This window comes from Diceros bicornis, assembly GCF_020826845.1.
Source record: "Diceros bicornis minor isolate mBicDic1 chromosome 1 unlocalized genomic scaffold, mDicBic1.mat.cur SUPER_1_unloc_6, whole genome shotgun sequence".
NCBI lineage: Eukaryota > Metazoa > Chordata > Mammalia > Perissodactyla > Rhinocerotidae > Diceros > Diceros bicornis.
In genome coordinates, this window is record NW_026690859.1 from 61,554 (window position 1) to 73,875 (window position 12,322).

Genomic DNA, 12,322 nt, shown 5'->3' on the forward strand with positions numbered 1-12,322 from the left:
CATCTGCCTCCAGACTGAGCTCCTGCTGGGCAGGGACCACTGGGTAGATTTCAGCACCACCCTTGGGCGGACCAGAGCTCCTGGCCCAGGGTGAGGGCTTAGCACGTAGCTGCTGAATGAACAAATAGGGGCATCTTGGATCCCTCCTTCCTACTTTTGCTCCACTCAGATGGTGAAGAGGAACACTAGTAATAGGAAGTGCAAGTGGGTCCCGAGGCAGGCGGAGGGTCAGCATGACTTCTGCATGACTCCTCCTTTTTCCAATTGCTCCAGCAAAGCTCAGTGGGCACCACTGACACAGGAGGATGCCACCTGATGGCCAGCACAGGAACTGCAGCCTCAGGCAGGGACAGCACAGCACAACATCAGGCAGGCATATATTTCTTGTGGAGAAATGCCTATCCAAATGCATTGCCCATTTTTCATTGTGCTATTTGTATTTTATTGTTGAGAGGTGAGAACGTATTATATATTCTCAATAGTAGACCCTTATCAGATATGTAAAGATCTGCAAACATGTTCTCCCATTTTGTGAGTCGTCTTTTCACTTTCTTTATCATTTCTTTCAACGCACTCAAGTTTTAATTTGATGAAGTTGAATTGATCTGTTTTCCCTTTGGTTGTTTTTTTTGTTGGGTGCCATAATTACAAAAACATTGGTTAATCCAGGGCCATGTTTTCTTCCAAGAGTTTTACAGTTTTAGGTCTTACATTTACATCTTTGATGGTAAGAAGATGTAACATTTTTGTATATGGTGTGAGGTAGAGGTTCACCTTTATTCTTTCACATGTGGATATCCACCTCTCCCAGCACTACTTGTTGAAAAGATTATTTCCTCCTCATTGTCTTGGCATCTCAAATAATTCTAGAACCTGTGGTTGTTGCAGGTGGTGTGACTTCAAGTTCCTTAGAATTATTCTTTACACGAAGGTTGCTTTTCTCTGGCCTTGTGGAGTTTCACCCACTGCATATGTAGACTGATCATTAGCGAAATAATCATATCAGGTATTTGGACTAGTTTTTTCTTTGCTTGTGGTGGGTATGTAAGTCCACACCCTGTTACTCCCTGATGGCTGGGTGGATCACATTGCACCATTGTTCTGGCCTGGATTATCGCTGTATCCTTCTAACTGGTTTCTCTGCCTCTATATTTGACCCACAATCTATCCCCAATGCACCAATTGGAGTGACCCTTTAAAACCAGATGTCACACCCTGACATTGTGAAATCTCTCCAGGTGCTCTCCATTTCTGTCAGGGGGAAAGTTCAAGTCCCTATGATGGACCTCAAGCCCCATACAGTTGGTCCCACACTCTCTCTGACATCACCTTTGGCCATCTTTGCCATCTTTGGCATCATCCCCTGTACCTCTGCCCTCTATTATGCTCCTGGTACATGCCAGGCACTCTCCCACCTGTAGACTTGCACTCTATGTTCCTTCCACTTGGAATCCTCTTCCACATGATGATTTCATGCCACATCTTCTTCACTATCTGTAATTCTGTGTTCAAATGTCATCTTGGTAAGGCTGTATTGACCATGTCATTTAAAATATAAGCTATCCTCTTGTCCTGACACTCCCTATCCAACTTGTTCCCCTTTCATTTTTCCCCTTAGCACTAACACCTTATAAAATAATATATAATGATAAGAATCAGTGTTCACTCAGGACAGGGAAACCAACCAATAGATTGAGCAGGGACAGTTTATATAATGAACAATTAACCATAAACCTTTAAAGGGAACTATAGAGAATAGCCCAGAATTACAGTAGAGTAGTTAAGAAAGAAACAAATTTGGGAGAGGACCCCCTCACCAAGGCTGCCTTCAGGCCTTGTTGGAGAAGGAATGATTGCAGCACAGGGACGGTGGAGAAGATTGTCATGTTTCCCAAGGCCAGTACCGGTCCCTGATCAGGGCAGAGCTCAGCAGGTAGGGAACAGCAGGCTGTGACTGGCAAACAGGAAAGCCCTGTCCCCTCCCAGGGGCAGGTAGGCTGAGGCTGGGATGCCTACTGGATTCACTGGGATTCCACTTGCAGGGGTGCCACTCATTCTCCTTATTAAGCCATTCAAGGGGATCCACTGAATCCACTGTGGATCACCCACTGTGGGTGAGTCCCTGTAAACACCCCTGAATTGTGCCACTGCTGGTTGTACTGCAGGAGAATTAGGCAATTTTTCTTTTTCTTTTTCTTTTTTTTCCCTGCTTGGAAAGATTTCCCCTGAGCTAACATCTGTTGCCAATCTGCCTCTCTTTTTTCTTCCTTCCCAAAGCTCCAGTACAAGGTTCTATATTCTACGTGTAAGTCCTTATAGTTCTTCTACATAAGCCACCGCAACAGCATAGTCAATGAGAGACGAGTGGTGTGGCTCGCGCCTGGGAACTGAACCTGGGATGCCGAAGCGGAGCGTGCCAAACTTTAACCGCTAGGCCATCAGGGGTTGCTCCAGGAAATTTTTCTAGAAAAAAATTGGAATCAAGATGTATAATTTATTTCTAAAAATTTCATAACATACTTTAAAACATGAAATGCTCAACATGTTTAAAAGCACTTTACCACTCAGTTTACCTTAACAAAGATATAGCAAACATTTTGAGAAATATACTTTCAACAGGAAAGTCCAATTGTAGCTTTATGCTTTTGTAGACCACTCCCAATAACATGGCTTAAAAAATATAACTGTAAGATTCTCTCAAGAAAATGTATTTCATTTCTATAAAAATCGTTCTTTACAGCGTCTCAATGTTTGTTTCCTACTGAGCTTCTCAATGTTCTTTAGGCTTAACAATATAGTAGAATCAAGCTCCTATAATCTAGCTTTTAATCCCGCAATGCAGAAAGCTCTATCTCAATGTCATCAATGACCTCTTAAATCACCGAATAATATTATTCCCATTTTATAAGTGCGAATACTAGGTTTTAAAGAAGTCAAGTTCATGCCCAATATTGTTTAGCTAGTAAGAGGCAGATCCTAGATATGACTGACTCCTGCTGTCTGATTCTAAAATCCATAAGCATAACCTCTAGGTATGCAGCCAAACATAACACTCTGTATTCTTGCAACAGAATGAATGCATTTGCTTTTTCCTTAATGTCTGTAACACGGTTCTTAACTATTCCAATACAGTGGTTTCTCCCTTTCTGTAAATTAGAGTGTTCTTCAAGTACCTTCCTTCCTCTCTGCTCTTCTCTATACATTCCCTCCACTCCCAGTGCTTGAATTCATTTAACAAGCATTTATTTTATTGAGTCCATACAATTCCAGACCCCATGGAAAAACAATGAAAAAAAACCAGCCCCTGGCCTTGAAGGATTTACAGACTACTAGGGGAGAAAGCCCTTTAAGCAAGTCCAATACTATTTTCAAAAATAAAACAAGTTTGAGTGTGCACAAACACAGAAGTCTTTCTATGCCACACAGCACGGGTTTTCAAGCCTTTTCTGAGGAGGACTACAGTTTTTTAAGAAATAGCGTTTAAAATTTCCAAAAGAGCATGCAAGACCTAGAACTTCCCTGATCCACTGTCCCCTTCCCACTACAAACCATGTTTTTTCTAAGACTCTTAAGAACATCGTTTGAAAACCACTATATTCTAACATCTTAATAGTTTTGCCTTTTATGCCTAGGTCTTTAGTCTACCTGGAATGGATATTTGTATATGGAGTAAAGTAGGGTTCCAATTTGAATTTTTTCCATACTGATATCTAATTGTCCCAGGACCACTTAAAGAAACGCCCCTCCTTTGCCCTCTGCTCTGTAAGAGAACTTCTATTAAAAGAAATCAAGTTTCTGGATACACGTGGAACTGGATTTGGCTTCTCTACTGTTTTCCACTGGTCTAACACTGTGCTAATACCAAAGTGCTTTAGTTACTATAGCTTTATGTATAATAAATCAGGATATCTCATAGATCAAGTCTTCTGACCTTGACCTGCTGCTTAAAAAATATCTTGGCTATTCTTAGTCCTTTGTATTTCCATATATATTTTAGAAAACACACGTAGTTTTCAGCTCTGTAATTTCCTGGCATACTGGTAAAATACCCACAAAACAAATCTATATCTGTGGTTCTCGACCAGGGCAATTTTAACACCCTCACCTCCCACCCCAGGGACATTCAGCAACGTCTGGAAACATTTTTGGTTGTCACAAAGTGGGGGGTAGGTACTACTGGCCTCTAGTGGGTTGAGGCCTGGGAGATGCTGTTAAGCATCCCACAGTGCACAGGACAGCTGCCACAACAAAGAATTATCCCATTCAAATTTTAATAGTGTCACTTTTGAGAAACCCTGTCCCAAATAAATCAAGGGGCAAATTTGCATGGGCCCATTAAAGGCCAGGGAACATCTACCAAAAACAATAATTTAGTTTTAGAAAAACTGAACTGCCATATGCCAAATGAGATTTACCCCAATTCATTAAAAAAATAAAATCATATTATTTGCATAGACCAAAAGGTTTATCTTCCTGTTCTCTACAGCAGGGACATTTGCAGGAAGCTTATTGGAGGGGTTAAGTCTTTAAAATACAACGTTATAAAGAAACAAGACATAGCCAGAAGATATTAAAAAAAAAAATTCATAAAAATCAGTAAGAAACAACCCAATAGAAATATGGGCAATCTGTATAGACAATTCACTAAAAGGAATATTCAAATGACCAATAAACATATATAAAGATTCTCAACCTCATTAGTCACCAGAGAAATACCAATTCAAACTCACAAGAACACCGTCCATGCACCAGAATGGCTAAAATTTTAGAATACTGGACATATCAAGTCTTAACAAGAATGCTGAACAAAGTAATTCCCGTATATTACTGGATGTAGTGAAGGGGTTGCATAAACTGGTTCAACCACTTTGGAAAATGTTGGCAGTCTCTACTATAGCTGGACATATCCATACACTATGACCAGCAATGCCATTCCTAGGGATATATCCAACAGAAAATACTTACCTATTTGCAAAAGAATGAACAAGAATGTTCATAAAAGCATTAAAAGCCTAAAGGAGAAACCATCCAAATGTCTAATAACTGCAGAACGGATTAATAAACTGTGATATGTTCATAGAAGGAAATAATATACCACAACAAGAACTACTACTATATGCAACAACACAAATGAATCCCCAAAATACAATGTTAAGCAAAAGTACGCAGACTCAAGAGTACAGATATCACTCCACTTCTATAAAGAGGCAAAACTCATCAATGGTGACAGAAGGGAGGAGAGCAATTACCTGCACAGAGAAAGGAGAGTGACTAGAAAAGAGCATGAGAAGGGGCTGTAGGGTGTTGGTAATGTCCTATTTTTATCTAGGTGGTAGATACACGAGTGTGTTTACTTTGTGAAAATTCATCAAGCTATATACTTAGGATTTGTATGCTTTTCTGTATTTAGCTTATATCTTATTAAAGAATTTGCTTAAAAATATAAAGAATACAACCCTGATTTACTGCATCTGATGCTTCAAGAGACTATTCTAAACAACCTAAACTCACAATGATGTTAAAATGCAAGTTGTGTATATATTGACAACTGATTTTTTACCAAGGCACAAAGGCAATGCAGTGGATAAAGGGTAGCCATTTCAATAAATGGTGCTGAACAATGAGATATCCATAGGCAAAATAAATGAACTTGGATCCATACCTGACACCATATACCAAAAATAACTCGAAATGGATTTTAGACCTAACGGTAAAACCTAAAACTATATTTGATAGAAAAACACTTGTATTCAAAATATATAAAGAACTCTCAAAACTTAACAATAAGAAAAAAAAAACAGGCAAAAGATTCGAACAGATATTTTATCAGAGAAGATATACAGATGGCTAATAAGCACACAAAAAGATGCTTAACATCATAAGTTACCAGGGAAATGCTGATTAAAACCACAATGAGATACAACACTACATGCCTATTAGAATGGCTGACAAGACTGACCATACCAAGTGTAAGCAAAGATGTAGAGAAATGGGAACTCTTGGACACTGCTGTTGGGAATGTAAAATGTTATAATGTATAAACAATTTGGGAAACAGTTTGGAAGTTTCTTAAAGAGTTAAACATGAGTGATCCACTCACTCCACTCTTAGGTATTTGCCCATAAAAAGGAAAGCACATGTCCATAACAAATACTTACATACAAATGTTCATAGCAGCTTTATTTGTAATAGCCCCAAACTAGAAACGACTCACATATACATCAACACGTGACTGGATAAACAATTTGTAGTATATCCACAGAGCAGAACATTACTCAGCAACACAAAGGAACAAACTGTTGATACACACAACATGGGTGAATTTCAAAAGAATTATGTTAAGTGACAGAAGCTAGACAAAATCAGTGTACAAATTGTCTGATTCCATTTATATAAACTCTCGAAAATGCAAACTAATCTATAGTGATAGAAAGCAAATCAGTGGTTATTTGGGAAGAGTAAGTCACAGAGGGGTGGGAAGGAGGGATAACAAAGGCGCATGAGGAAACTTTTGAAGGTAATGGATATGTTCACTATCTTGACACTGACTGAAAGTTTCATGGGGGTACACCTTATGGTGGAGGTCGTAACTTATCAAAGCATACCATTTAAATAAATGCAGTTTATTTTCTCAAGTATATTTCAATGAAGCTTTTCTAAAAATAATACAGGTTGTATATAAATATTGTAAACCAGAGTTCTTATAATTAGCTCAAAATCAACTCCATTCATTCACACAACAAATAGTTATCTAGCACCTACTATATGCCAAGCACTCTGCTAGGTTCCAGGGTTACAATGGTAAGCAAACTGACATGGTTCCTGACCTCATGGTGAACACAGTCTGCTAGGGGAAGCAGAGATTAATAAAAGATGCACACAGACACATGGATAATAAAAACTTCACAGACAAGTGCTGTCAAGGAGACAAACACAGTGAGATGACACAAAATAACAGGGAAGCCAAATCTGATCTAACGGAAAGGTCAGTATGGCTCCCTCAAAGAAGCGACATTTAAGCAACACCTAATGGAAGAGGAGGATAACAAGTTGAAGATGTAACTTTCCTCAGAAGAGACACTAACACAAGCAAAGGCTCTGAGGCAGAAGAAAGCATGACCCTTTGAAGGAATGGAAAGAAAGTCAAAAGGGCTAAGGGTCAAAACAGTGTAGACAACACTATTGGTCACCTCTCCAGTAACTATTCCATCTCCTCTTCCTCACTCCTAACAGAATCACACTTGGGTTCCAGCAGCCACCCTCCTCCACACATAGTCATGTGCTTTAGAGGAAGATGACTCCATTCTTGATTTTAGGAAGTGGATACTGTTGAGACTTAAGTCAGTCATGGCCACCTCTTTTCTCCCTGCCAGTGATTAGTTAAAGAATGGCATGAGTGAGAACAGGAAAAGAAGTTATTGCATGCGCTAAACAAGAGATGGTAGTTTGGAACAGGGAGTTGTCAATGGAGATAGAGATTTGCATGGAGAAATAAGGTAGAGCAACGTGTACAGGATGTCTCCTAGGTTTCTGGCTTAGGCAAATAACGATCAATCTTTTCCATATAGTCAAAGCCAGAGAAATATGTTTTAAAAATGAATAGTCTTATGTTAGTCTTAATATATTTCTCTTAAATAAACCTAATTAGAACTAGTCAAGGATCATACCTAAAACATATCTCATCCTCATGCAGGATACTGGCTTCAGAAGTTCATGCAAACTTATCAAGAATGAATGAGGCTAACTAGATTTTGTCTTACAATACTATTCAATGTTTTCTAAAATTCTAACCTATAATTAACAATCTTGCCTACAAATAACATCAATTTCTGAATATCATTTATTTTGCCTTGCCTGCTTCAAAAAATGTTTTAAGCTAGCAAAATGTCCAAATCAATTAAAAGCCAAGCCAAGAATAAAGTAGTCCAAGGATTTCTGACCACTCTTGTGTTCTCTAAAAATAATTCCAGAGAAATTAGATGGAGGTACCTAATCAATTATGCTCATCAAATTTATCAAATTAGGTCTCATAACAACAGTAATGAAGGTTCCTACTACAGATACCAACAGACCCAGGCAAAAATATAACCTACCTTGACAAGTTGATGAAGTGCCATTTCTTTCAGAAGGTGGTGTACTTGGACTACTGAAATGACGTGAAGTTCCTCGGTCCTCGCCATCGTTTGTAAAATTCTTTGAATGGCACGTACAACCACGTGACAATGGTACTTCAGCTTTTTCGCTTAAGCTTTCATCCGCTGGCTTCCCTAAAAGTGAAAGAACCTCTATTTATAATATTTCTAATTCAAAAAACATTAATCATCCTCTGCAGCTACAGTGAGCAACCACTCGAATTTGCCCAGGATTGGGAGGTTTCCCAGGCTGTAAGATTTTCAGTGCTAAACCTGGGAAAGTATCTGGCAAATCTGGACAAGTTGGTCACCCTATCTGTAGCATCAAATTAGGACAAGAGAGAAACACTTATGATGTCAGAGACATTTATAGAGAAATTATCATCAATTTGCATAACTTACAAAAAGATAATAGTCAAAAATTAATAATGTAATAAAGGCCCAACCACTTGAGTATTCGTTTATATTGAGACTTATTAAAATATCAAGCAGGGAGGATTAAAAGAAAGACCAAAAGTATATTCTTAGTTACTGCTATTTCTTTAAATGAATCATTCTGGATAAAAAGTACTTTATTATATTTTTTTCAAGTCCCAATAATCAAGCTGAATATATCAACCAAATATTTACCACGAAGAAGAGACTGTTGCCACGCTAAAGCAGCACAAAGTAAAACTAAGCTTTTCCCACTTTCTGTAGGGCTCTCCAACAAACAATGCTGCTTACTTTTTAATTCTCGGACAATCTATTGACACAAAAACAATAAAAAAAAATAAGTAAATAATTTACTTCATTAGGGTCTGTCTCCATCACAAGTACAAACACAACAAGAAGTAAGGTTGTACTTGAGGGAACATAGCAATAGCAGAAGGGAGAATTAGTATTTAGTTCAATCTAGACCTTATGCCTTTATCTTTCTCCCTAAAATTATGTTGGACTTAAAAGCATATAGGCATAAAAGAAATGAACAAAGCAATTTGTACCTTAATGATGCAAGCACCATCATTTCTGTAAAACTAGAGTACACTAATATCATGGATGAAAACTTAATGGAGGATACTGCTAGGGGGAGTGTAAATCGCTACAGCCACTTTGGACAGAAATTAACAATTTCTAGCAAAGTTGAAGATACCCAACACCAGGAAGTCCAGTCCTATGTATATATCCAAAACCTTTCCCACAGGAACATAAGGAAACATGCATAAGAAAGTTCATAGCAGCATTGTTTAGAATTGCAAAAGAATGTAAACCACTTAAATGTCTGTCAAAAGGAAAATGGATAAAAAAATTCTGGTATATTCATACAATGGACTACTACACAGCAATTAAAATAGATGAACAATCAATAAGGCTACTTCTTAAAAATAATGTTAAGCAACTAAAAACACTTCTGAACAAATATAGGTACAGTATCATATCATTGTACAAAGTTTAAAAACAGGTAAAGTAATGCTCTATATTGTTTACGGATACATACGTATGTAACAAAAGTATAACAACACGTCTAGGAAAGAAAAAGAATAAATTCAGCATACTAGTAATGTTACTTGCAAACAAGGTATAAAGTAAATATGGCAAAAGATTAAGATTGAACAACTCTGGAAAGTTGGCTTACTCGTTTGTCTATTAATTTTCTATATGATTGAAACATCTCAAAAAATATGGTGAGAAATATAGTATTCTGTGCAAAAGACAGTAAATACTTTGTAGAAGGTAGTAATTCCGTAAAGTAAATAGAAGTGCCAAATGAGCTGAGAATAGTTTTCAGAATATTCCCCTTTGCCTCCTAACCATATACAGTCTATAGCAATCAGGATTATTTTTTGAAAGGTTACATGTTCTTCCATGAACCCAGCAAATATTTTCAATCCATTTACTATCTGAGAAAATGAATGTAGTCACAGATTCAGTATACGTTATGAATTATCAGCATCTTTATCTTAATGAAGACTTAAGTATGAAAAATACTTGCAGAATTCATTATAGCAAGCTATGATGGACAAGCTTTACAAGGAAAGTTCATCTTGACCCCACCAACTGTACATTCAGACCATATTGAAGAGTCCTGCTTTCTTGTTTACTTAGATTCCTAACTGCAGCAGAAACGAAAATCAAGACTGAAACAATGCCATTCAAAGAAAACCAGATACCCAACTAGACTAGGACAGAAGTCTAGAAATAAAAAGGGGATTCCTAAATGTATAAACAAAACAAATGCAAGTAAAAAAATTTCCTAGTCTTAACCATCACAGTGGTTGAGAACATGTCTCAGAATCTGACAAATCCGGATTTGTATCCCTACTCTGCCAAAGCTGTGGACCAGGAGGTAGAAGTACGAGTTCTAGATCAGGTTCCCACAACTCAGATGTGTTTCCTTGATCATGTCTTCACTTCTCTAGACTAAGATCCTTATGTGTAATAATCCCTAATTGAAAAGCTGTTGTAAGGGAGAAAATGCCTTGGCACACAGTAGGTGCTTGATAATTCTGATTTAAAGGTCAGAAGGGTATAATGAAAAGAAGATGGGCTTTGGAGTAAAGCAAGCTTAAGTGTGAGTCCCACTGTGTGAATCACTGAACCTCAGTCTGTTTCTTCATCTGTGCAAAGGAGATAAGATTATCTACCTGATAGAGTTTTGACGAAAATTAGCCAGGCATTGAGTTAAGATTAAGTAAGGTAATGGATAGAACGTGCCTAAACTCCAGTATTTGACACAGAGGAGGTGATCTACTTTAATCCCCACCTCTTCTAAACCACCTATGCTTAATCTAGGATCCAGAGACGGAAGTCAGAGACTGTGCTCTCTTGCTATTGCGTGCAGAAGTCTTGGTACATGACTGCGTTTCTCTGAAGAGAAAGTCCGTGGATTTCTCATTCCCAGAACTATAGCCTAATAAAATAACTGAAAACAGAAGGGACAATGATATGCACTGTTATCAACTGAGGACTTCCTTGCAATAGTGGAAAAAAACGGCAAATTCGACCTGGGGATGGAGGGAAGGTTAAAGGGGTAATTCAACAGTTTATGAAGCCAATTATAGCCTGACCCCTAGCCTGTGTTCCAAAACAAGCTAAGAACCACTATTCTGAGGTATTTCCCGGTTCTAATATTCTGTGATTCTATCTGTGCAACTCTTGAGTAGAGATTTGGTGGACTCTAACCCCTTCACCCCAGCCAATAACGCAACGCCGGCTAGTTCCTCAGATACAGCCTAGAAATCCATCCCGCCCCCAAGTCACCGCAATCCCCCAGTGGATAAAGCACGAGCCCCCATCCGCCTCCCGCCATCGTCCCCGCCGCTACGAGTCAGCGGAGGGCCGAGGGGGCCCGGGGCCTCTCCCCTGGGGTCGGGACAGGCTCCCTCCGGCCTCCGCGTGTTCAGAAACCCGAGACCCGGGGACGAGGTCACCCCGACGGCACGCACGGCGGCCAGGCGAGAGCAGAAGGCTCTCTTCGGGCAGGCTGCGCGCCGCCCCAGGAGAGACAGGCTGGCCTGTTCTGAGGAAAACCAAGGCAGCGCTGCCTGGGCTCCAAGTCCCGGGAGAAAAGGAAATGGTATCTGCGAGCACACACTGTGGAGCCTGGCAGAGAGGAGAGGCCCCAAACCTCTCGCCTCCTCACCGGGCTGCCACTCCCTGGCTGAGCGCGGACTCTGGCTCCTCATCTGCTCCCTCCTCCGCTCTCTCCAGGCCTCCTGCAAGCGCTGTTGCGGACGAATTCCCGTCTCCCGCCCCCTCGACTCCCAGCACCCAATCACACGCCAGAGCAGAAACCAAGCAACCAATCCCAGCGTGAGGTTTGGGGGCGAGAACGCTGACCCCCGAGGGAAGCCTCCGCAATAAAAACCAACGCAAAGTATTTCGTGGTCCGGAGGCTAACGCTTGAAGAGGGAGGGACGTGAGCAGACCGCAGGGTTTAAAGGAAAACTCTTCTCCGTTTTGAGATTCTGAAACCGGCGACTTAACCCGTGCAATCGTTTCCTTGGAAACTCGCAGTCTCATTCTTCAGGTCTGTAGACCATCGAAAGGAAACCCTTTGAAGCCTTGCCGGGTTCTTCCCAGAGCGCCCGTCAGTGCCGCTCAGCACACGTTTCCGAACTTCATGGTGGCCCCGGTGTCACACAGACGGAGGCGGGAACTGCCAAACGCCTGAGCCCGGCCAGGCTACAAGGCTGGTTGACGAGTGGCCG